Source organism: Zea mays, chromosome 5, assembly GCF_902167145.1.
Source record: "Zea mays cultivar B73 chromosome 5, Zm-B73-REFERENCE-NAM-5.0, whole genome shotgun sequence".
NCBI lineage: Eukaryota > Viridiplantae > Streptophyta > Magnoliopsida > Poales > Poaceae > Zea > Zea mays.
The window spans coordinates 49,730,873-49,758,060 of NC_050100.1; positions in this window are offsets into that span (position 1 = coordinate 49,730,873).

The window sequence follows — 27,188 nt, forward strand, 5'->3', positions numbered from 1 at the left end:
GATGAAATTTCACCTAACCTTACTCCACAAAAGTATATGGAATGTTGTTGAGTTTGGAGCACAGGTACCATCCGTAGGGGATGAGGATTATGATGAAGATGAGGTGGCCCAAATCGAGCACTTCAACTCCCAAGCCACAACTATACTCCTCGCCTCTCTAAGTCGAGAGGAGTATAACAAGCTGCAAGGATTAAAGAGCGCCAAGGAAGTTTGGGATGTGCTCAAGACCGCACACGAGGGAGATGAGCTAACCAAGATCACCAAGCGGGAGACGATCGAGGAGGAGCTCGGTCGCTTCCGGCTTCACAAAGGGGAAGAGCCACAAGATATGTACAACCGGCTCAAAACCTTGGTGAACCAAGTGCGCAACCTCGGGAGCAAAAAGTGGGATGACCACGAGATGGTTAAGGTTATTCTTAGATCACTTATTTTCCTTAACCCTACTCAAGTTCAATTAATTCGTGGTAATCCTAGATATACACTAATGACTCCCGAGGAAGTAATCGGAAATTTTGTGAGCTTTGAGTATATGATCAAGGGCTCAAAGAAAATCAATGAGCTAGATGATCCCTCCACATTCGAAGCACAATCGGTTGCATTCAAGGCAACAGAGGAAAAAAAGGAGGAGTCTACATCAAGTAGACAACCAATCGACGCCTCAAAGCTCGACAATGAGGAAATGACGCTCGTCATCAAGAGCTTCCGCCAAATCTTCAAGCAAAGGAGGGGGAAAGATTACAAGCCCCGCTCCAAGAAGGTTTGCTACAAGTGTGGTAAGCCCTGTCACTTTATAGCAAAATGTCCTATTTCTAGTGACAGTGACAGGGGCGACGACAAGAAGGGGAGAAGAAAGGAAAAGAAGAAATACTACAAGAAGAAGGGTGGCGACGCCCATGTATGCCGCGAATGGGACTCGGACGAGAGCTCCTCCGACTCCTCCTCCGACGAGGACGCCGCCAACATTGCCATCAACAAGGGCCTTCTCTTCCCCAACGTCGGCCACAAGTGCCTCATGGCAAAGGACGACAAAAAGAAGAAGGTTAAATCCAAATCCTCCACTAGATATGAGTCCTCTAGCGATGATAATGCTAGTGATGAGGAAGATAATTTGCGTACTCTTTTTGCTAACCTCAACATGCAACAAAAGGAAAAACTAAATGAACTAATTAGTGCTATCCATGAAAAGGATGATCTCTTGGACTCCCAAGAGGACTTCCTTATTAAAGAAAACAAAAAGCATGTTAAGGTTAAGAATGCTTACGCTCTAGAAGTAGAAAAATGTGAAAAACTATCTAGTGAGCTAAGCACATGCCATGAGACTATAGACAACCTTAGAAATGAGAATGCTAATTTGCTAGCTAAGGTTGATGCAAATGTTTGTAATGTTTCAATTTCCAATCTTAGAAATAATAATGTTGATTTGCTTGCTAAGATTGAAGAATTAAACATTTCTCTTGCTAGCCTTAGGATTGAGAATGAAAAATTACTTGCTAAGGCTAAAGAACTAGATGTTTGCAATGTTACAATTTCCAACCTTAGAAGTGAAAATGATATATTGCATGCTAAGGTTGTAGAATTAAAAACTTGCAAACCCTCTACATCTACCGTTGAACATACTTCTATTTGCACTAGATGTAGAGATGTTGATATTAATGCTATACATGATCACATGGCTCTAATTAAACAACAAAATGATCATATAGCAAAATTAGATGCTAAAATTACCGAGCATGAACTTGAAAATGAAAAATTTAAATTTGCTCGTAGTATGCTCTATAATGGGAGACGCCCTAGCATCAAGGATGGCATTGGCTTCCAAAAGGAGGACAATGTCAAACTTAATGCCCCTCCTAAGAAATTGTCCAACTTTGTTAAGGGAAAGGCTCCCATGCCTCAGGATAACGAGGGTTACGTTTTGTACCCTGCCGGCTATCCTAAGAGCAAAATTAGGAGAATTCATTCTAGGAAGTCTCACTCTGGCCCTAACCATGCATTTATGTATAAGGGTGAGACATCTAGTTCTAGGCAACCAACCCATGCTAAGTTGCCTAAGAAGAAAACTCCTAGTGCATCAAATGATCATGACATTTCATTTAAAACTTTTGATGCATCCTATGTTTTAACTAACAAATCCGGCAAAGTAGTTGCCAAATATGTTGGGGGCAAACACAAGGGGTCAAAGACTTGTGTTTGGGTACCCAAAGTTCTTGTGTCTAATGCCAAAGGACCCAAAACCATTTGGGTACCTAAAGTCAAGAACTAAAATTGTTTTGTAGGTTTATGCATCCGGGGGCTCAAGTTGGATCATCGACAGCGGGTGCACAAACCAAATGACAGGGGAGAAGAAAATGTTCTCCTCCTATGACAAAAACCAAGATCCCCAACGATTCGGGGATGGAAATCAAGGTTTGGTCAAAGGATTGGGTAAAATTGCTATATCACCTGACCATTCAATTTCCAATGTTTTTCTTGTAGATTCCTTAGATTACAATTTGCTTTCCGTTTCACAATTATGTCAAATGGGCTACAACTGTCTTTTTACTGATGTAGGTGTCACTGTCTTTAGAAGAAGTGATGATTCAATAGCATTTAAGAGAGTGTTAGAGGGTCAGCTATACTTGGTAGATTTTGATAGAGCTGAACTCGACACTTGCTTAATTACTAAGACTAACATGGGTTGGCTCTGGCACCGCCGACTAGCCCATGTTGGGATGAAGAATCTTCATAAGCTTCTAAAGGGAGAGCACATTTTAGTATTAACAAATGTTCATTTTGAGAAAGACAGGATTTATAGCGCATGTCAAGCAGGGAAGCAAGTTGGTGTTCATCATCCACACAAGAACATCATGACGACTGACAGGCCACTGGAACTCTTACACATGGACCTATTCGGCCCGATAGCTTATATAAGCATCGGCGGGAGTAAGTACTGTCTAGTTATTGTGGATGATTATTCTCGCTTCACTTGGGTGTTCTTTTTGCAGAAAAAATCTCATACCCAAGAGACCTTAAAGGGATTCTTGAGACAGGCTCAAAATGAGTTCGGCTTAAGGATCAAGAAGATTAGAAGCGACAACGGGACGGAGTTCAAGAACTCACAAATTGAAGGCTTCCTTGAGGAGGAGGGCATCAAGCATGAGTTCTCTTCTCCCTACACGCCACAACAAAATGGTGTAGTGGAGAGGAAGAATAGAACTCTATTGGACATGGCAAGAACCATGCTTGATGAGTACAAGACTTCGGATCGGTTTTGGGCCGAGGCGGTCAACACCGCCTGCTACGCCATCAACCGGTTATATCTACACCGAATCCTCAAGAAGACATCATACGAACTCCTAACCGGTAAAAAGCCCAACATTTCATATTTTAGAGTCTTTGGTAGCAAATGCTTTATTCTTGTTAAAAGAGGTAGAAAATCAAAATTTGCTCCTAAGACTGTAGAAGGCTTTTTACTAGGATATGATTCAAACACAAGGGCATATAGAGTCTTTAACAAGTCCTCTGGACAAGTTGAAGTTTCTTGTGACGTTGTGTTTGATGAGACTAACGGCTCTCAAGTAGAGCAAGTTGATCTTGATGAGATAGGTGATGAAGAGGCTCCGTGCATCGCTCTAAGGAACATGTCCATTGGGGATGTGTGTCCTAAGGAATCCGAAGAGCCTCCAAATGCACAAGATCAACCATTCTCCTCCATGCAAGCATCTCCGCCAACTCAAAATGAGGATGAGGCTCAAGTTGATGAAGGAGAAGATCAAGAAAATGAGCCACCTCAAGATGACGGCAATAATCAAGGGGGAGATGCGAATGATCAAGACAAGGAGGATGAAGAGCCAAGGCCGCCACACCCAAGAGTCCACCAAGCAATTCAACGAGATCACCCCGTCGACACCATCCTCGGCGACATTCATAAGGGGGTAACTACTAGATCTCGTGTTGCACATTTTTGTGAGCATTACTCTTTTGTTTCCTCTATTGAGCCACACAAGGTAGAGGAAGCACTACAAGATTCGGATTGGGTGGTGGCAATGCAAGAGGAGCTCAACAACTTCACGAGGAATGAGGTATGGCATTTAGTTCCACGTCCTAACCAAAATGTTGTAGGAACCAAGTGGGTTTTCCGCAACAAGCAAGATGAGCATGGTGTGGTGACAAGGAACAAAGCCCGACTTGTGGCCAAGGGATACTCCCAAGTCGAAGGTTTGGATTTCGGTGAAACCTATGCACCCGTAGCTTGGCTTGAGTCAATTCGTATATTATTAGCCTATGCTACTTACCATGGCTTCAAGCTTTATCAAATGGACGTGAAAAGTGCCTTCCTCAATGGACCAATCAAGGAAGAGGTCTATGTTGAGCAACCTCCCGACTTTGAAGATAGTGAGTACCCTAACCATGTTTATAAACTCTCTAACGCGCTTTATGGGCTCAAGCAAGCCCCAAGAGCATGGTATGAATGCCTTAGAGATTTCCTTATCACTAATGGATTCAAAGTCGGAAAGGCCGATCCTACGCTCTTTACCAAAACACTTGAAAATGATTTGTTTGTATGCCAAATTTATGTTGATGATATTATATTTGGGTCTACTAACGAGTCTACATGTGAAGAATTTAGTAGGATCATGACACAAAAATTCGAGATGTCTATGATGGGAGAGTTGAAGTACTTCTTAGGATTTCAAGTGAAGCAACTCCAAGAGGGCACCTTCATTAGCCAAACAAAGTATACTCAAGACATTCTAAACAAGTTTGGGATGAAGGATGCCAAGCCCATCAAGACACCCATGGGAACCAATGGGCATCTCGACCTCGACACGAAAGGTAAGTCCGTGGATCAAAAGGTATACCGGTCGATGATAGGCTCTTTACTCTATTTATGTGCATCTCGACCGGATATTATGCTTTCCGTATGCATGTGTGCAAGATTCCAAGCCGACCCTAAGGAAGCTCACCTTACGGCCGTAAAACGAATCTTGATATATTTAGTTTATACTCCTAAGTTTGGGCTTTAGTATCCTAGGGGATCCACATTTGATTTGATTGGTTATTCGGATGCCGATTGGGCGGGGTGTAAAATTAATAGAAAGAGCACATCAGGGACTTGCCAGTTCTTGGGAAGATCCTTGGTGTCTTGGGCTTCAAAGAAGCAAAATTCCGTAGCTCTTTCTACCGCCAAAGCCGAGTACATTGCCGTAGGCCATTGTTGCGCACAACTACTTTGGATGAGGCAAACCCTTAGGGACTACAATTACAAATTAACCAAAGTTCCTCTTCTATGTGATAATGAGAGTGCAATCTGCATGGCGGATAATCCCGTTGAGCATAGCCACACTAAACACATAGCCATTTGGTATCATTTTCTAAGGGATCACCAACAAAAGGGAGATATCGAGATTGCATATATTAACACTAAGGATCAATTAGCCGATATCTTTACCAAGCCTCTTGATGAACAAACCTTTAACAAACTTAGGCATGAGCTAAATATTCTTGATTCTAGGAATTTCTTTTGATGTCTTGCATGCATAGCTCTTAAATATACCTTTGATCATGTCTCTTTTATATATGCTATGACTAATGTGTTTTCAAGTGCATTTCAAACCAAGTCATAGGTATATTGAAAGGGAATTGGAGTCTTCGGCGAAGTCAAAGGCTTCCACTCCGTAACTCATCCTTCGCCGTCGCTCCGAGCATCTCTCCGGCTTTGGTATAATCTTCACTCATATTTTATTTGCCAAAGGGGAGAAAGTAGTTAGGAAAGGGCTCTAATGATTCCGTTTTTGGCAATTTATGCCAAAGGGGGAGAGAGCATGAGCCCAAAGCAAAAGGACCGCACCACCACCTAATTTTTTAAAAAAAGAATTTCTCAATTGGTATGATTTTCAAATTGGTATCTCATTATGTTCAAAAGGGGGAGAAAGTAGTAATCTCAAAATCGATATCTTAAAACCCTCTTGAACACTAAGAGGAGGAATTTATCAAGGGGGAGTTTTGTTTAGTTAAAGGAAAAACATTTGAAATAAAGGGAGAAAATTTCAAATCTTGAAAATGCTTCGCAAAATCTTATTCATTTACCTTTGACTATTTGCAAAAGGGCTTTGAAAAGGATTTACAAAAGAAGTTGCAAAAACAAAACAAGTGGTGCAAGCGTGGTCCAAAATGTCAAAAATCAAAGAAACAATCCATGCGTATCTTATAAGTATTTATATTGGCTCAATTCTAAGCAACCTTTGCACTTACATTATGCAAACTAGTTCAATTATGCATTTCTATACTTGCTTTGGTTTTTGTTGGCATCAATCACCAAAAAGGGGGAGATTGAAAGGGAATTAGGGTTACACCTATTTCCTAATTGATTTTGGTGGTTGAATTGCCCAACACAAATAATTGGACTAACTAGTTTGCTCCAGTGCATAAGTTATACAGGTGCCAAAGGTTCACACTTAGCCAATAAAAAGACCAAGAAATGGGTTCAACAAAGAGAGCAAGGGATAACCGAAGGCAGCCCTGGTCTGGCGCACCGGACTGTCCGGTGTGCCACCGGACAGTGTCCGGTGCACCACCCGACAGTGTCCGGTGCACCAGAGAACTCGATGCCCAACTTTGCACCTTCGAGAATTTTCAGAGGCGCTTCGCTATAATTCACCGGACATGTCCGGTGCACACCGGACAGTGTCCGGTGCTCCAGAGGAGAGCGACTCTGAACTCGCCAGCTTCGGATTTCCGCTCCGCTATAATTCACCGGACATGTCCGGTGCACACCGGACTGTCCGGTGAGCCAGCGGAGCAACGACTACTTCGCGCCAACGGTCGACTGCAACGCATTAGATGCGCGCCAGCGCGCGCAGAGGAGCAGAGCACGCGTGGGTGGCACACCGGACAGTCTACATGACCTGTCCGGTGCACCACCGGACAGCCAGGCGGGCCCACACGTCAGAGCTCCAACGGTCGGAACCCAACGGCCTGGTGACGTGGCCGGCGCACCGGATAGTCTCCGGTGGCGCACCGGACTGTCCGGTGCGCCATGCGACAGCAGCCTCCACCAAACGGCTAGTTTGGTGGTTGGGGTTATAAATACCCCCAACCACCCCACATTCAAGTCATCCAAGTTTTCCAACTTCCAACTACTTACAAGAGCTAGGCATTCAATACAAGACACACCCAAGTGATCAAATCCTCTCCCAATCCCACAAAAGCTTTAGTGTTAAGTGAGAGTGATTTGTTGTGTTCTTTTGAGCTCTTGCGATTGAGTTGCTTTCTTCTTTCTCATTCTTTTCTTGTGATCAAAACTCAATTGTAACCAAGGCAAGAGACACCAATTGTGTGGTGGTCCTTGCGGGGAAGTTTTGTTCCCGGTTGATTTGAGAAGAGAAAGCTCACTCGGTCTGAGGGACCGTTTGAGAGAGGGAAGGGGTTGAAAAAAACCCGGCCTTTGTGGCCTCCTCAACGGGGAGTAGGTTTGCGAGAACCGAACCTCGGTAAAACAAATCCTTGTGTCTCGCTTCCTCATTCGCTTGCGATTTGTTTTTACGCCCTCTCTCGGACTCGATTACATTTCTAACGCTAACCCGGCTTGTAGTTGTGATTAACTTTGTAAATTTCAGTTTCGCCCTATTCACCCCCCCTCTAGGCGACTTTCACTAACAAGTCATCTTGTGAAGAGTTTAGTAGAATTATGATACAAAAATTTGAGATGTCTATGATGGGGGAGTTGAAGTACTTCCTTGGATTTCAAATCAAGCAACTCCAAGAGGGCACCTTCATAAACCAAACTAAGTACATTCAAGACATACTCAAGAAGTTTAGAATGAAGAATGCTAAACCCATCAATACACCCATGGGAACAAATGGACATCTCGACCTCGACACGGGAGGTAAATCCGTAGATCAAAAGTTATATCGGTCGATGATAGGATCTTTACACTATTTATTTGCCTCACGACCGGATATCATGCTTTCAGTATGCATGTGTGCAAGGTTCCAGGCAAATCCTAAGGAAGTTCACCTTAGGGCCATGAAAGAATCATGAGATATTTAGTTTACACTCCTAAGTTTGGGCTATGGTACCCCAAGGGATCTACCTTTGAATTAATTGGGTATTCGAATGTCGATTATGCCAGATGTAAAATTGATAGGAAGAGCACATCAGGGACTTGTCAGTTTCTAGGGAGATCCCTGGTGTCTTGGGCTTCAAAGAAACAAAACTCAGTAACTCTATCCACCTTCGAAGCCAAGTATATTGTTGCAGGCCATTGTTGTGCACAATTACTCTAGATGAAGCAAACCCTTAGGGACTATGGCTACAAGTTGAGCAAAGTCTCTCTCCTATGTGATAATGAGAGTGCAATCCACATGGCAGATAATCCCGTTGAACACAGCCACATTAAGCACATAGACATCCGATATCACTTTTTGAGAGATCAACAACAAAAGGGGGATATCGAAATTGCTTATGTTAGCACCCACAACCAATTAGCCCATATCTTTACCAAGCCCCTAGATGAAAAGACTTTTAGCAAGCTTAGGAATGAACTAAATGTCTTAGATTCTCAGAATTTTGATTAAAATCTTGCATACATAGCTAATTTATATACCTTTGATCATGTCTCTTTCATTTGGTACAAATGCATATTCCTTATTCTTCTTGTGCCAAGGCTAAGACTAATGTGATTCCATGAGTATATCTATGATTAGTCTTAGATTAAAAGGGAAATGGAGAATTCGGCAAAGGCAAAGCTTCCACTACTACTCTGTCGGTATCATTTATCCTTTGCCATCCTCATAAACTTTCATTCATATTCAATAGGGGAGAATTGGTAGGCCTCTCAAGTTTCTTCGTTTTTGGTGATTAATGCTAAAGGGGGAGAATTAATAAGCCCAAAGCAAAAGGACTACACCACCACCCTGTTTTCAAAAAATGTTTCACAAAGGGGGAGAAAATTTTCACATTACAAAAACCCTCTTGATAGCTAAGAGGAGAACTTCTTCAGGGGAGCTTTTATTTAGCCAAAGGAAAAGCATTTGAAACAGGAGGAGAATTTTCAAAATCTTGAAAATGCTTTTTGAAATCATATTATTATACCATTGGCTATTTGCAAAAGAATTTGAAAAGACTTTTATAAAAGATTTGCAAAAACAACCCAAGTGGTGCAAATGTGGTCCAAAATGTTAAACTAGAAGAAAGCAATCATATATACTTAGAAATACTTTCAGTTGGTTTAAATTCAAAGCAACTTATGCACAACTGTCAAATTGCAAACTAGTTACATTTCTACACTTTATATTTGCTTTGGTTTGTGTTGGCATCAATCACCAAAAATGGGGAGATTGAAAGGGAAATGGGCCTAAAACATTTCCTATAATAGATTTTGGTGGTTGACGTCCATTACAAACCAGATGGACTAACTAGTTTGCCTAGTTGTCATTTATCTCAAGTGCATAAAGTTCAACATAAACCAACAAAGAAAATAAGTTGGGAACTCTACAAAGTTTGGAGCAAAGACAAGCATTGGTGTTGCTAGTGGCGCTCCGGGCACTGTCCGGTGTGCACCGGGCACTGTCCGGTGCCCAGGCTAAGGCACCCATGAACTGGCCGCTCTTGGGGTTTTCCAGAGGCACTCCACAATAATTCACCAGACTATCCGGTGTGCACCCGACATGTCTGGTGAGCCAACGGAGCAAAGGTCAACTGCGCCGAACGGTCGACTGCGGTGAACAGTGAACAGTGCACAGTGCACAGTGCAAAAGTCAGAAATCAGAGCTACGAAGTTAGAATGCACCGGACTGTCTGGTATGACACCGAACTGTCCGGTGCCACAAGAGGACAAAGGTCTTCAACGGTCAACCGCTCCAAACCCCAACGGTCGGCTGACGTGGCACGCACCGGACAATGAACAGTGCCATGTCCAGTGTGCTTATCGACAGCAACAACTAGAATAGTGGTTGGAGCTATAAATACCCCCAACCACCACCATTCAAGGCATCTAAGTTTTCAGACCTCAACATTCAATACAAGAGCAAAAGCATACACTCCAAGACACAAACAAAAGATCAAATCCTCTCCAAGCCTCAAAATCAAATCAATTGCTTAGTGACTTGACAGAGGGTGTTTAGTCTTTCTTTTGTTGCTCTTGTTGCTTGGATTGCTTTTTCCTTCTCACTCTAATTCTTCAAGTGCTTTGTAAAGCTAGCAAGAGACACCTAAGTGTGTTGTGATCCTTGCAGGGTCTTAGTGACCCAAGTGATTAAGGAGAAGCACTCAACCGGTCAGTATGACCGATTGAGACAGGGAAAGGGTTGGAATAGACTCGGCCTTTGTGGCCTCCTCAATGGGGACTAGGTTCTTTAGAACCAAACCTCGGTAAACAAATCGTTGTGTTCATTTGTTTTGATCTCCACTTGATTTGTTTCCCATTTACTCTCTCTCTAAAGTTCCCTTGCTCATATAGATTTGAGTTTGCTCCCAAGGTTATCCGTATTGATTGAACAACTCATAGCAAGGAGAACTATCTTCCGCACTCCAAATTATTTATAACGCTAACCCTGAGCATAGTGCGTATTCAAAGTTTATAATTTTCAGGTTTCGCCTATTCATCCCCTCTAGGCGACTTTCAACATTAGCTTGGAGAGCTTAAGTGCTACATGTACCCTAGAACACTCAAAACCCTAATTTGGAACCCTGAAACCCTAAATAGTGTCCTATTGGGTGATTTCAAGTTCTATGCACTTTTAGTCAAAGGTGTACACATCAAAGTGATAGAGTAACAAAAGTTAAGCAACTTTCATGTTTGAGGATTTCAAGGTTCTGTGGTGATACTTGGAGTAAATTGCAAAAAGATCCAAGAGCATCCTTGTTTTAAACCCTGAAAACAGTGACAACAAGCCAACTTTAAGCTTCTGTATTTCTTGATCTATTAGGAGTTTGTTATGAGTCACCACAACAAAGTTGTAGAGCTACTATAGTAGTAAAAATTTGTGTAAGGAACCTAGCCCTAAAATTGTTTAGAGCTTAGAGTAAAACGCCTCCCAACTTGTGCTGTCAGACTAGGGTAACATTGAAATTGAGAAACCAGTGGCGTTTCTCCAAGTCGGGGGCTAATTCGTGCCTAATCCATGGGATTAAGGGCTATGATCATTATAGCAAAGTTGTATCCCTTACATTGAGGAACAAATCTTCTATACAAAGTTGGACCTAGCGCTATTAAAAAAATGGAGTAAAATGCCCCCAAAGTCGGGCTGTCAGGCAGGTGAATGAGACATTCAGGTGAACAATGTTGAACCCAATTCAGAGTCAAATACACTGCATCTCGCCGCCAGCGTTGATCGATGCCGTGATTTGCGCAGAGTTCCGGATGGGTGCTCGACGTGCATCTCTTCGTCATGATCTTTGTGGACTGGGTAAGATCGCCATCGTGGTGCGCGAACGCCTAGGCCGCCACACGACTGTTGGCCCTTATGACCGTATTGGGTCGCCGGTGCCGCTTCACTCCATCGGTCCACGGAATCGCCAATTTACCCACGTCATAGCGGGTGGGACGTGTCTGGTCCCTAGAAAAGAACCGAGCCCGGCGTCACCGGTGAAGGCCAGCGAGGTCCGGTGAAGCTTATCGCTTGTGCCATCATCGTGGGTCGTCGGTCCTTTAAAATTCACGGCGTACTTACCCCCATCGTCCAAATTGACCGTGCACTGATCTCCGCCTCCCAGTTACAGAGCTAACGACCCACCGGTGATCCCTTCTCGTCCACCATCGACCGATATCACTGGATTTCCTTGGAAACGGTCATCGTCGCCACCGTGGGGGGTCTCTCCGTGGCCAGGTCAGATAGGGCTGGTATCCTTTCAGTAAAAACATCCCAAGGCTAGACAATGAACATGTTGATGTGTTGGCTAAGTCTATCGCCTTGGGGCTCTCCTTCCCCTCGAAGTATTCTTTGAAATATTAAAATAACCTTTGGTGGAATTGATGGAAAGAGTTATCTTAACAGTACCCCCTACACATAGTGAAGACTAGAGGACAGAGATCATAACCTTTCTTTGGGGAAATAATCCAGTCGATGATGAAGCATGCATCAAAAGAATGCATGCAAGGATGAGACTATACAAGATCATAGAAGGGGAACTGTACAAAGAAGGTGTCTGCTCACCCCTCCTAAAGTGCGTTTCTAGAGACGAAGGTCAAAAGCTGATAAGGGAAATTCGTGCTAAAATATATGGATCGCATATCGGCCTCAAGGCCCTACTGGGAAAAATCTTTCGTCAAGGATTCTACTGACTAAAGGCAACTTCAGATACAATAGAGTTTGTACAGAAGTGTGACAATTGTCAGAGGTGTGCAAGAGATCAAAATCAACCTTCGTATTTGACTCAATTGATACAACCAACATGGCCCTTGCAAAGATGGGGAATGGACATAATTGTCCCAATGCCAGCTGCTCACGAGAACCTAAAATATGTTGGTAGCAGTAGAATATTTCTCAAAATGGATTGAAGCAAAAGCCTTGGCAATAATAACTTCGGCAAATATTCAAAAGTTATTCTAGCAAAACATCATTTGCTGCTTCACAGTCCCAAAATCTATCACTGTTGACAATGACACCCAGTTTGACTCCGAGGCATTCAGAACATTTTGCAGTCAGGTCGGAATTAGCATGCTTTTTGCTTCGGTCAGGCATCCAGAGTCTAATGGACTTGTTTGAAGAGCAAATGGTATAATCTTGTTGGGAATCACAAAGTCCTTGGTAGGATTGCCAAAGGAAAAATGGACAGAAGAACTCATTAAGGTTGTGTGGAATCAAAACACATCAATATCAAGATCCACGGGATTCACCCCGTTGAAGCTTCTCTTTGGGGACGAAGCAGTTACCCTCGAAGAAGTCAAGTTGGGCTCAGCAAGAGTGATGGCCTCGATTCAAGATTAGGACAATGGGAAAGTTTCAAGGGATACAATAGAAGAGTCAAGGCTCGAAGCAATCGAGCACACAAGGAAGTATCAAGCAGAAACAATTAGATGGAGAGACAATAAAGTGAAACTAAAGAGCATAGCACCAGGTCATCTCGTGCTTCGAAGAGTAGCTAACCCATATACAATGGGAAATTTGCAAGTGAAGTGGGAAGGCCCCTTCCTAGTCTCAGCTTCGAACTGACTAGGCTCATACATATTGAAGGACATGGAAGGAAACGACATTCCAAGGTCATGGAATGCCGATGAGCTTCAAAGATATTACATTTAATGCCAAGGGGATAATGTTTTTAATAGGGCCGAAGGTGTAATAGTTGTACAAAGAGTACCTAAGGTCAATAATGGTATTATTCCCCAAAAAACAAACTATACCGAAGCAGCATCTTCGGGCGAAAAAATCAAAATCAGCAAGGGATCCGATTTCCAAAAGCCTTCAATACGAAGGTAGGTTTTATTACCAAGTAAAGGTGAAAAAGCCCCAAAGTCGTTCCTAAGGGAATACAGGGCTAAGGTTCTATCACCAAGTAAAGGTGAAAAAAGCCCCAAAGTCGTTCCTAAGGGTATGTAGGGTTAAGGTTTTATCACCAAGTAAAGGTGAAAAAGCTCTGAAGTCGTTCCTAAGGGAACAAAGAGCTAATGTTTGATGAAAAAGGTCTAAAGTCGTTCCTAAGGGAATGCAAAGCTAAGGTTTGATGAAAAAGGTATGAATTTGTTCCTAAGGGAATGCAGAGCTAAGATTTGATGAAAAACTCCGAAGTTGTTCCTAAGGGAATGCAAAGCTAAAATTTGATGCAAAATTCCAAAGTCACGTGAGGTTTGGACGCTTTGTTTCGGGTGAAAAGAAGGTGAGAGCACCTAGAGGGGGGGGGGTGAATAGGTGATCCTGTAAAAAACTTAAAACCTAATGCCACAAACTTGATTAATTGTTAGAGCAATAAAGCCAAGTGGCTAGAAAGGAGTTCTTTGCAAAACACAATAACCACAAGGATATCAACACAGAGAGGCACAATGGTTTATCCCGTGGTTCGGCCAAGTTCAACACTTGCCTACTCCACGTTGTGGCGTCCCAACGGACGAGGGTTGCAATCAACCCCTCTCAAGTGATCCAAAGATCCACTTGAATACCACGATATTTCTTTTCCTTTCACTATATCCTGTTTGCGAGGAATCTCCACAATTTGGAGTCTCTCGCCCTTACAAAAGATGATCACAAATGAACACGGAAGTAAGGATGGGATGAGCAACACACACAAGTCCACAGCAATACGCACACACACGGCCAAGACTTGAGCTCAAATGAGTATCTCAAAGTTCTCACTAGAACGGAGCTCAAATCACTAAGAATGTCAAACAAGTGCGCAAAGACGAAGTGTGAATGATCAAGAATGCTCAAAGTGTGCTTGGTGTCTGCCTCCATGCGCCTAGGGGTCCCTTTTATAGCCCCAACGCAGCTAGGAGCCGTTGAGAGCATTCCAGGAAGGCAATTCTTGCCTTCTGTCGACTGGCGCACCGGACAGTCCGGTGCACCACCGGACACAGTCCGGTGCGGATTTCTTTCCTGTTCTGGCGCAGCCGACCGTTGAAGGTTTGGAGCCGTTGGCACACCGGACAGTCCGGTGCCCCCATCCAACCGTTGGCCCGGCCACGCGTTACGCGCGGATTGCGCGGCTGACCGTTGGCTCACCGGACAGTCCGGTGCACACCAGACAGTCCGGTGAATTTTAGCCGTACGCCGCCGACGAAATCCCGAGAGCGGCCTTTTTACCAGTGCCAGCCTGGCGCACCGGACACTGTCCGGTGCACCCAGACTGAGCAGAGTCTTGGCTGCTCGAGCCAAGTCATTTCTAATTGTCTTTTCTCTGATTCTAGCACTTAGACAAATATGTTAGTACACAAAAACAAATGTACTAAGTCTAGAATCATACATTTGTATTGATTTGCACTTTTCCACCCATTGGCATATACTCATTCCCTTAATGTGTGTTGGGCACTTAATCACCAAAATCTTATAGAAATGGCCAAGGGCACATTTCCCTTTCAATCTCCTCCTTTTTGGTGATTTATGCCAACACAACAAAAAACAACTAAAAGAAGTGCAACATCAATGCAAATGAGAACACAAATTTGTTTTGATTCAAATTTGGCATATTTGGATCATTCTTTGCCACCACTTGGTTTGTTTTTGCAAATCAAACTCAATTTCCTATCTCTAAGTCAAATTCACTTGTTGAGGCATAGAGAAAGGTATTCCAATAGAAATTGATCACTGATTCAAAAACTCCCCGTATTTCCCATAATCAAACATTCTCCCTACAAGAGACCAACTTTTGACAAAAAGAGACATTTAGGATTTTGACAAATCAAAAGTCCTAACTCTACTATTTTCAAAATTCTCAAGTGGTAGCTGATCCATTTGTTGCTTTGGCCCTTAATTTCTCCCCCTTTGGCATCAAGCACCAAAACGGGATCATTTTTGGCCCTTTTAACCTCATTGCCTCACCAAAATTGTCAATTAAGAGCAAAAGGCAATAAGATTGTGGAGATGAACTTGGAGTAAGTTACCCTCTCATCGGAGTGCAGTGGAAGTCTTTCATGGTCCAAGTCCACCTTTCCCTTTCAATCCACCTTTGAGACTAAATCAAGCAAGCTCAAACATGTGGTTAGTCTCAAAGGGTCAAGTTGTAACACATCTCCCCCTAAATATGTGCATCACTTGCAAATGGACTTGTGAGGTCCGGGGAGTGCTTGTACAACTTGACCACCATAAATAAACAACAAAATGCATAGACGGGACATGATCAAAGGCATAGGACACATGTATGCTATAAATCAATCCAGGTTCCGCGAATCTAAGACATTTAGCTCACTACGCAGCCTACAAAAGGTCTTCTCATCTAGAGGCTTGGTAAAGATATCGGCTAGCTGGTTTTCGGTGCTAACATAAAACACTTCGATATCTCCCTTTTGCTGGTGGTCTCTCAAAAAGTGATGCCGGATGTCTATGTGCTTTGTGCGGCTGTGTTCAACAGGATTATCCGCCATGCGGATAGCACTCTCATTATCACATAGGAGTGGGAATTTGCTCAGATTGTAGCCAAAGTCCCTGAGGGTTTGCCTCATCCAAAGTAGTTGCGCGCAACACTGTCCTGCGGCAACGTACTCGGTCTCAGCGGTGGATAGGGCAACGAAAGTTTGTTTCTTAGAACTCCACGACACCAGGGACCTTCCTAAGAATTGGCACATCCCTGATGTACTCTTCCTATCGACCTTACATCCAGCATAATCGGAGTCTGAATATTCAATTAAGTCAAAGGTAGACCCCTTTGGATACCAGATCCCGAAGCAAGGCGTAGCGACTAAATATCTAAGAATTCGCTTCACAGCCACTAAGTGACACTCCCTTGGATCGGATTGAAATCTAGCACACATGCATACGCTAAGCATAATATCCGGTCTACTAGCACATAAGTAAAGCAAGGAACCAATCATAGACTGGTATGCTTTTTGATCAACGGACTTACCTCCTTTGTTGAGGTCGACGTGTCCGTCAGTTCCCATTGGAGTCTTTGCGGGCTTGGCGTCTTTCATCCCAAACCGCTTGATCAAGTCTTGCATGTACTTCGTTTGAGAGATGAAGGTGCCGTCCTTGAGTTGCTTCACTTGGAACCCAAGAAAGTAGTTCAACTCGCCCATCATCGACATTTCGAATTTATGTGTCATCACCTTGCTAAACTCTTCACAAGACTTTTGCTTAGTAGAACCAAATATTATGTCATCAACATAAATTTGGCACACAAATAAGTCACCATCACATGTCTTAGTGAAAAGAGTTGGATCGGCTTTCCCAACCTTGAAAGCATTAGCAATTAGAAAGTCTCTAAGGCATTCATACCATGCTCTTGGGGCTTGCTTAAGTCCATAGAGCGCCTTAGAGAGCTTACACACGTGGTCGGGGTACCGTTCATCCTCAAAGCCAGGGGGTTGCTCCACGTACACCTCCTCCTTGATTGACCCGTTGAGGAAAGCGCTCTTCACGTCCATTTGGAACAACCTGAAAGAATGGTGAGCGGCATAGGCTAACAATATGCGAATTGACTCTAGCCTAGCCACAGGAGCAAAAGTCTCCTCAAAGTCCAAACCTGCGACTTGGCCATAACCTTTTGCCACAAGTCTAGCCTTGTTCCTTGTCACCACTCCGTGCTCGTCTTGTTTGTTGCGGAACACCCACTTGGTTCCCACAACGTTTTGCTTGGGACGTGGCACCAGTGTCCAAACTTCATTTCTCTTGAAATTGTTGAGCTCCTCCTGCATGGCCAACACCCAGTCCGGATCTAGCAAGGCCTCTTCTACCTTGAAAGGCTCAATGGAAGAGACAAAAAGAGTAATGCTCACAAAAATTAACTAATCTAGAGCGAGTAGTTACTCCCTTGCTAATATCACCCAATATCTGGTCGACGGGATGATTCCTTTGAATCGTCGCTCGAACTTGAGTTGGAGGGACTTGAGGTGCTTCTTCCTCTATAACATGATCATTTTGTGCTCCCCCTTGATCACACGCCTCTTCTTGATGAACCTGTTCATCATCTTGAGTTGGGGGTTGCACCATTGTTGAGGAAGAAGGTTGATCTTGCTCCTTTTGTTCATGTGGCCGCACATCTCCAATTGCCATGGTGCGAATTGCGCTTGTTGGAACGTCTTCTTCATCTATATCATCAAGATCAACAACTTGCTCTCTTGGAGAGCCGTTAGTCTCATCAAATACAATGTTGCTAGAGACTTCAACCAAACCCGATGATTTGTTGAAGACCCTATACGCCTTTGTATTTGAGTCATAACCTAACAAAAACCCTTCTACAGCTTTGGGAGCAAACTTGGAATTTCTACCTTTCTTCACTAGAATATAACACTTGCTCCCAAAAACACGAAAGTATGACACATTGGGTTTGTTACCAGTTAGTAGCTCATATGAAGTCTTCTTGAGGAGGCGATGAAGGTAGACCCGGTTTATGGCGTGGCAAGCCGTGTTCACGGCTTCCGACCAAAACCGCTCGGGCGTCTTGAACTCTCCAAGCATCGTCCTTGCCATGTCAATAAGCGTCCTGTTCTTCCTCTCTACCACATCATTTTGCTGTGGTGTGTAGGGAGCGGAGAACTCGTGCTTGATTCCTTCCTCCTCAAGGTACTCCTCCACTTGAAGGTTCTTGAACTCGGACCCGTTGTCGCTCCTTATCTTCTTCACCTTGAGCTCAAACTCATTTTGAGCTCTCCTTAGGAAGCGCTTGAGGGTCCCTTGGGTTTCAGATTTATCCTGCAAAAAGAATACCCAAGTGAAGCGGGAAAAACCATCAACTATAACAAGACCATACTTACTTCCTCCTATGCTTATGTAGGCGACAGGTCCGAAGAGGTCCATATGAAGTAACTCCAAAGGTCTTGACGTGGTCATCACATTTTTGATATGATGAGAGCTTCCCACCTGTTTACCTGCTTGACAAGCTGCACAAGGTCTATCTTTTTCGAATTTTACATTTGTTAGACCTAACACATGTTCTCCCTTTAGAAGTTTGTGAAGGTTCTTCATCCCCACATGAGCTAAACGGCGATGCCACAGCCAGCCCATGCTAGTCTTAGCTATTAAGCATGCATCTAGACTGGCCTCCTCCTTTGCAAAATCAACTAAATAAAGTTTGTCGTCTAGTACACCCTTAAAAGCTAATGAACCATCACTTCTTCTAAAGACAGACACATTTACATTTGTGAATATGCAATTATAACCCATATTACAAAGTTGACTAACGGACAACAAGTTATAACCGAGCGACTCAACTAAAAACACATTAGAAATGGAGTGCTCGGAAGAAATAGCAATCTTTCCTAACCCTTTAACCTTGCCTTGATTCCCGTCACCGAATATTTGTTCTTGACGTAGGAGGTGAACATCTTCTTTGCCCCCGTCATGTGGTTTGTGCATCCACTGTCGATAATCCAGCTTGAGCCCCCGGATGCATAAACCTGCAAGGCAATTTAGGCTTGGGTCTTAGGTACCCAACTCTTGTTGGGTCCTACAAGGTTAGTAACAATGGTCTTAGGGACCCAAATGCAAGTTTTATCTCCCTTGCATTGTGCCCCTAGTTTCCTAGCAATCACCTTCTTATCCTTTCTACAAATTGCAAATGAAGCATTGCAAGCATGATAAATTGTAGAAGGTTCATTAATTATTTTCCTAGAAACATGAGCAACATTTCTCTTAGGCATATGATGAATGACATTTTTCTTATGCATATCTCTACCATGCACATAGGAAGAACTTGAAGCAAACATGGCATTTGAATCATAAGCATTGTGACTCCTATCACGATGAACATCGTAAGCATTACAACTCCTATCATTTCTGGAATATCTCCTATCATGGTACATGAAAGCATGGTTTTTTAGCACTATTTGTCATAGGAGCCTTCCCTTTCTCCTTGGCGGGAATGGGAGCCTTATGACTTGTTAAGTTCTTGGCTTCTCTCTTAAAGCCAAGTCCATCCTTAATTTAGGGGTGTCTACCAATAGTGTAGGCATCCCTTGCAAATTTTAGTTTATCAAATTCACTTTTGCTAGTCTTAAGTTGAGCATTAAGACTAGTCACTTCATCATTTAATTTAGAAATGGAAACTTGGTGTTCACTACAAGCATCAACATTAAAATCTTTACACCTATTACAAATTACTACATGATCAATGCATGAGCTAGATTTATTAGCTACTTCTAACTTAGCATTCAAGTCATCATTAATACTCTTTAAGTTAGAAATAGATTCATGGCATGTAGATAGTTCACATGAAAGCATTTCATTTCTTTTAACTTCTAGAACAAGAGAACTTTGTGCACTAACAAATTTATCATGCTCTTCATATAAAAGATCCTCTTGTTTTTCTAACAAACTATTTTTCTCATTCAAGGCATCAATTAATTCATTGATCTTATCAATTTTAGTTCTATCTAAACCTTTGAATAAACTAGCATAGTCTACTTCATCATCACTAGACTCATCATCACTTGAAGAAGCATATGTAATAGTACTTCTAGTATTTACCTTCTTCTCCTTTGCCATGAGGCATGTGTGATGCTCGTTGGGGAAGAGAGCCGACTTGTTGAAGGCTGAGGCGGCGAGTCCTTCATTGTCGGAGTCGGACGAGGAGCAGTCCGAATCCCACTCCTTTCCAAGGTGTGCCTCGCCCTTCGCCTTTTTGTAGGTCTTCTTCTTTTCCCACTTTCCGCTCTTCCCTTGTTCCTGGTCACTATCATTATTGGGACAGTTAGCAATAAAGTGACCAATCTTACCACACTTGAAGCAGGAGCGCTTTCCCTTCGTCTTGCTCTTGTTGGGATGCTCCTTGCGCCCTTTGAGCGCTGTCTTGAAACACTTGATGATGAGGGCCATTTCTTCCTCGTTAAGCCCGACCGCCTCAACTTGCGCCACCTTGCTAGGTAGCACCTCCCTGCTCCTCATTGCTTTGAGAGCAACGGTTTGAGGCTCGTGGATTGGGCCATTCAACGCATCATCAACGTATCTTGCCTCCTTGATCATCATCCTCCCGCTTACAAACTTTCCAAGTATTTCCTCGGGCGTCATCTTGGTGTACCTATGATTCTCACGAATAGAGTTAACAAGATGAGGATCAAGGACGGTGAAAGACCTTAGCATAAGTCGGACGACGTCGTGGTCCGTCCATCGCATGCTTCCATAGCTCCTTATTTTGTTGACGAGGGTTTTGAGCCTGTTGTACGTTTGGGTTGGCTCCTCCCCCCTGATCATTGCGATCCTTCCTAGTTCGCCTTCCACCAACTCCATCTTGGTGAGCATGGTGACGTCGTTCCCCTCATGTGCGATCTTGAGGGTGTCCCAGATCTGCTTGGCATTGTTCAAGCCGCTCACCTTATTTTATTCTTCCCTGCACAAGGATGCTAGAAGAACAGTAGTAGCTTGTGCATTCTTATGGATTTGTTCATTGATAAACATAGAATTATCCGAACTATCAAATTGCATTCCGTTTTCTACTATCTCCCATATACTTGGATGAAGAGAGAACAAATGACTACGCATTTTGTGACTCCAAAACCCGTAGTCCTCTCCATCAAAGTGAGGAGGTTTACCAAGTGGAATAGAAAGCAAATGAGCATTGGAATTATGCGGAATACGAGAGTAATCAAAAGAAAAGTTTGAGTTAACCATTTTCTTTTTCTCCTCGTATTCGTCGTCCTTTTTAGAAGAGGAGGATTCGTCGCTGTCGTAGTAGACAACCTTCCTGATGAGCCTCTTCTTCTTTCCATCTTTCTTCTTTTGACTCGAGCCGGAGTCATTGACTTTGTCGTCCCTTGGCTCGTTGAAGATGGACTCCTTCTCATTGTCGTTGACCACCATCCCCTTTCCCTTAGGATCCATCTCTTCGGGCGATTAGTCCCTTTCTTGAAGAGAACGGCTCCGATACCAATTGAGAGCACCTAGAGGGGGGTGAATAGGTGATCCTGTAAAAAACTTAAAACCTAATGCCACAAACTTGATTAATTGTTAGAGCAATAAAGCCAAGTGGCTAGAAAGGAGTTCTTTGCAAAACACAATAACCACAAGGATATCAACACAGAGAGGCACAGTGGTTTATCCCGTGGTTCGGCCAAGTTCAACACTTGCCTACTCCACGTTGTGGCGTCCCAACGGACGAGGGTTGCAATCAACCCCTCTCAAGTGATCCAAATATCCACTTGAATACCACGGTATTTCTTTTCCTTTCACTATATCCCGTTTGCGAGGAATCTCCACAATTTGGAGTCTCTCGCCCTTACAAAAGATGATCACAAATGAACACGGAAGTAAGGATGGGATGAGCAACACACACAAGTCCATAGCAATACGCACACACACACGACCAAGACTTGAGCTCAAATGAGTATCTCAAAGTTCTCACTAGAACGGAGCTCAAATCACTAAGAATGATCAAGAATGCTCAAAGTGTGCTTGGTGTCTGCCTCCATGCGCCTAGGGGTCCCTTTTATAGCCCCAAGGCAGCTAGGAGCCGTTGAGAGCATTCCAAGAAGGCAATTCTTGCCTTCTGTCGACTGGCGCACCGGACAGTCCGGTGCACCACCGGACAGTTCGGTGCAGATTTCTTTCCTGTTCTGGCGCAGCCGACCGTTGAAGGTTTGGAGCCGTTGGCACACCGGACACTGTCCGGTGCACACCGGACAGTCCGGTGCCCCATCCAACCGTTGGCCCGGCCACGCGTCACGCGCGGATTACGCGGCCGACCGTTGGCTTGGCCGACCGTTGGCTCACCGGACAGTCCGGTGCACACCGGACAGTCCGGTGAATTTTAGCCGTACGCCGCCGATGAAATCCCGAGAGCAGCCTTTTTACCAGTGCCAACCTGGCGCACCAGACACTGTCCGGTGCACCACCGGACACTGTCCGGTGCACCCAGACTAAGCAGAGTCTTGGCTGCTCGAGCCAAGTCATTTCTAATTGTCTTTTCTCTGATTCTAGCACTTAGACAAATATGTTAGTACACAAAAACAAATATACTAAGTCTAGAATCATACCTTTGTATTGATTTGCACTTTGTCCACCCTTTGGCATATACTCATTCCCTTAATGTGTGTTGGGCACTTAATCACCAAAATCTTATAGAAATGGCCAAGGGCACATTTACCTTTCAGAAGGGAAGGTGTTTTTTGCCATTAGCTCAAAATACCAATAACATTTGGTTTCACATGCAACAAAGCACTTGGAATCGAAGAAAAAGTAAGAGTGAAGTGTTATGATACAACAAGCAGTGGTTTAATTACATAATGTTCATCTCCAAAATACGAAAAGTCTCCTCAGCCTAATAGTCAAGCTAAGCTTCTATCTTTCTTTACTTCTTCACCTTCACCTTCATCTTGTTTTTCTCTTCTTTGCTCTGTAGAAACAGACATTGAGAAAATACAAAAATGTTAAGTATTGAGGAAAACTCATGAATAAAGCTCCAAATAAACACAAGCTTAGAGACAAACCTTTCTCGTATATTCTTCGGCATCCAAAGCGGCTAGTTGTCGGCCACCTTTATCCCACAACTCAAAGAAAAACCTTTTGGCAACAAAGTAACTCCTTCCCCGAGAAGCTACCTATAACCGCCCCCTTGGTCTATAAAAGGAGGATTAGGCGAGACAAGGACAGGAGAAGACACACGTTGGACTATGGAGGAATAAGCTGAGGAGCACACCGCCACGACCCCTGTCACACCTAGTTTTGGAAGGTAAACCGAATGTGAACCATGTACGTGCCTTGATCAGAAATTCACGTACATAGCGATTACATAAATGTCTCATCATAGCACAATGCTTCGAATAACAATAAAGATTAAATAATAATATTACAGACTAGAGTCATTTACATAATATAAATCAAAGTGCACATAATAGAAACGTAGCCAACGTAAACAAACCCACCACAGACAGCTGACTGGGGGAGGTCGCTAGCCTAATCCTCGAACTCGTCGAAGTCCTGTAACTCCTGGAGATCCACCTCAAAAACCTTCTTCTTCTTCTTTACCTGAGCATAGATTGCACCAAAGGCAACTTGGTGTTTTGTGGAAGAAAGGGTGAGTACACATCAACGTACTTAGCAAATGTCCTGTTTGACTGAGGTGGACTAGCTTTATGTGAGGTTAGGATCAAAGCAGTAGCTTTTAGTTCGGCAGGTATTTATTATTAGTAGAAGCCAAGTTTTAGCAATAACCAACCCGTGAATCATTTCCTCATCGAGGAACATCATTATCATCATCATAGCCAAAACCATCAATAGATCCATTGTATCTCAGATCATCTACATCTCTAATCAAAGTAGCTCTCAAGGCCACTCATAACTGTGAGCACGACTGATATATTCGTTTCATTCCCTTGCAGAGATCACACACTTTACCCATGAGTCGTGATTCCCTTTCTGTCCGAGGAGCGCTACTCCCCATTCACCACTACATAGATGATCTGGCCGGGTATCACTAAGTAGCCTTTACAAAGATTCCCCTGGTGTGTAGCTGCTGAGAGCACCTAGAGGGGGGGTGAATAGGTGATCCTGTGAAACTTAAAACTTAAGCCACAAAACTTGGTTAATCGTTAGCACAATAATTGCCAAGTGGCTAGAGAGGAATCTCAACAAAACACAATAACCAACAAGATCAATCACAGAGATGGCACAGTGGTTATCCCGTGGTTCAGCCAAGACCAACGCTTGCCTACTCCACGTTGTGGCGTCCCAACGGACGAGGGTTGCAATCAACCCCTCTGAAGCGGTCCAAAGACCCACTTGAATACCACGGTGTTTTGCTTACTTTTTCTCAATCCCGTTTGCGAGGAATCTCCACAACTTGGAGCCTCTCGCCCTTACACTTGAAATTCACAAGAAGCACGGAGCAAGGGAGGGATTAGCAACACACTCAAGACAGAAATCACAGCAACACCACGCACACAAGTCGCAACGAGAGCTCACAACACAACTCAATGAGTTCACCACTCAACTAGAGCTCTAATCGCTATCGCAAAGAATCAAGGGCGCGGAATCGATGTCTTGGTGCTTAGGAATGTTTAGGAGATGCTTGGTATCTCCCTCCATGCGCCTAGGGGTCCTTTTTATAGCCCCAAGGCAGCTAGGAGCCGTTGAGAGCATTCCAGGAAGGCAAATCTTGCCTTCTGTCGACTGGCGCACTGGACAGTCCGGTGCACACCGGACACTGTCCGGTGCCCGATTTCTTTCCATAACTGGTGCAGCCGACCGTTGGCAGCCAGAGAGCCGTTGGCGCACCGGACATGTCCGGTGCACACCGGACAGTCCGGTGTCCCCTTCTAGCCGTTGGCTCGGCCATGTGTCCCGCGCAGATCGCGCGGCCGACCGTTGGCCCGGCCGACTGTTGGCTCACCGGACAGTCCGGTGCACACCGGACAGTCCGGTGAATTTGTTGGAGCGAAGGCAAAGACGCCACCCTTCGCTCGAGGCCTTCGCTGCAGCCGCTGGTCCGCCGGAGGCAAAGCGGGCAGGGACACCCTTCGCAGGACTCGGCGCTTTGACGAAGGCCTGCGGCGACGACCTCACACGGCGCGGCCTCGTTCAGCCCCAAGGCCCACGTGTGATCCGGCCCATTGTAACGGGCCCCGCGTGGCCGCCTCTGTATTACGGGCCTGACTTGTAAAGGCAAACTTGTAATTACAGCTTGTAACCCTGCTTTATGGGAATATTCCGGGGATAAACTAGGCGTCTGAGGGCACATGCGTCCTTAACACAAGACGCTAGGCACTCAGACACCTATAAATACCCCCGCACAGTGCCCGTGAGAGGCTAGATCAACAGAGCTATTGCCCCCGTGCACGCAACCCTGTTGTCGCCATTGTTCACCCCCGTTGGCCCACTTGCAGCAGAGAGCAAGTTCCAACATTTGGCGCCCACCGTTCGTGCTACGACAAAACCACCCGCGATGGCACCCAAGAGAGCTAACCCCAAGGCTGACGAGGCTGCGAAGGCAGCACTGCTGGCCGCAAGAAAGGGCAAGGCCCTCGCCCTCACCCAATCCACCCACCAAGAGCCCATCGAGGACAATGTTCCCCACACCGGCGAAGACGACACCTTCCGCACCTGCGGAACCGAAGGACAGTCGCAGCCGCCCCCAGGCTTCGCCCCACTGGAAGGCGCCGACCTCACCGAGGATGGTGAGGCCCTCGGCGTCTCAACAGAAGAACAGCTGCAGCTGCGCGCCCTGCGCCTCAGGAACCGCAATCTCCAGAGGCAGAAAGAGATACTGGAGGCCAAGCGCCAACGTGTTTCCGCATTAGCCAAAGTGCGGCAACTGATACGCGACGAGGAGCAGAAAGCCCAAGACCTCGAGCGCGAGATCGCGCTGATGCAGCGCGAAGGCCACCTCGGTTTGCAGCAAGAACCACCCCTCCAACAACGCGCTCAGCCGGAGGACATGCGCGAAGGCTACCTCGGCCGACAGCACGGCCAACCCCTGCAGCACCGGGCGCAGCCGGAGAACCCGCGTTTCCCCCAGCATGACTACGCCCCCCAGCACGGCGCGCCATTCCAAGGGATCAACTACCTCGATGAGCGAAGTCCCCTGGCGCCACACCTGCAAGTGACGCCTTGGCCAGCCAACTTTCGAGCGGGGGCATACCCCAAGTACAACGGCAGCACCGATCCGGCGCAATACATCATGAGTTACCAAGTCGCCGTTGCATCAGCCGGAGGGGACGACGTCACAATGGCAAAGTCTTTCATCATCGCCCTAGAGGGCCCAGCACTCACCTGGTTCACCAGATTGCCCCCGCTGTCCATTGATTCGTGGCGAAGTCTCAGGGACAAGTTCCTCCTCAACTTCCAAGGGTACCGTCCAGACACCGACGCTTTGGCCGAGCTCTCGCTTTGCAAACAGCTGGAAAAGGAGACTCTGCGGGAGTATTACCGCAAGTTCTTAACACTCAAGTCACAGCTGCCCTCTGTCGACGATCAGATCGCTATCCACTACGCCATCAATGGCCTTCGGGCCGGCGTCCTCTACAGCCATTGTATCAGGGATCCACCCAAGAGCTTGCAGGAGCTATATCAGCTCTTCGAAAAATATGCCAAATCCGAAGAGCTCCACCAGCGCAAGGTCGAGTCGCAACGGAAACCCAACAGTCAGACTCCGCAGTCCAGCCGCACGTGGACAAGGACTTCGCAGCCAGACTCCAGTCGAGACAGCCGCAGTCAGCAGCAAGTCCACAACATCGTCAACCAACAGCCTGCTGCTGACCCCCCTCGCCGCCAGGAATATCCCCCCCAAGGCCGCGGAAATGGAACGCGCGGCAGGGGTCGAGGGCGGGCGCAGCAGCCGCCGCGCCGGTTCTATTGCCTTTTCCACGGCGAAGACTGCGCCCACCAGACCAAAGACTGCCCCGAGACGAAGGCCACCAGAGATAGAATGGCGAGGGCGCAGCCGGCCGACAATCCCAGAATTGTCGCGCATAACTACCAGCCACCCCCTCCACCATACGTCCACGCCCCCGCTCCGCATCCACCGCACCACGCTTACCAACATCATCAGGAAGTACAAATCGTACCTCCTCCACCCCCACCACCACACCAGCAACACCAAAACATTCCCCATCCCCCAAAGCAAGAAGACTTCGCCGATCAACCTTATCGCGGAGTCATTCACATGATAACAGGGGGGTCAAGCACCGACT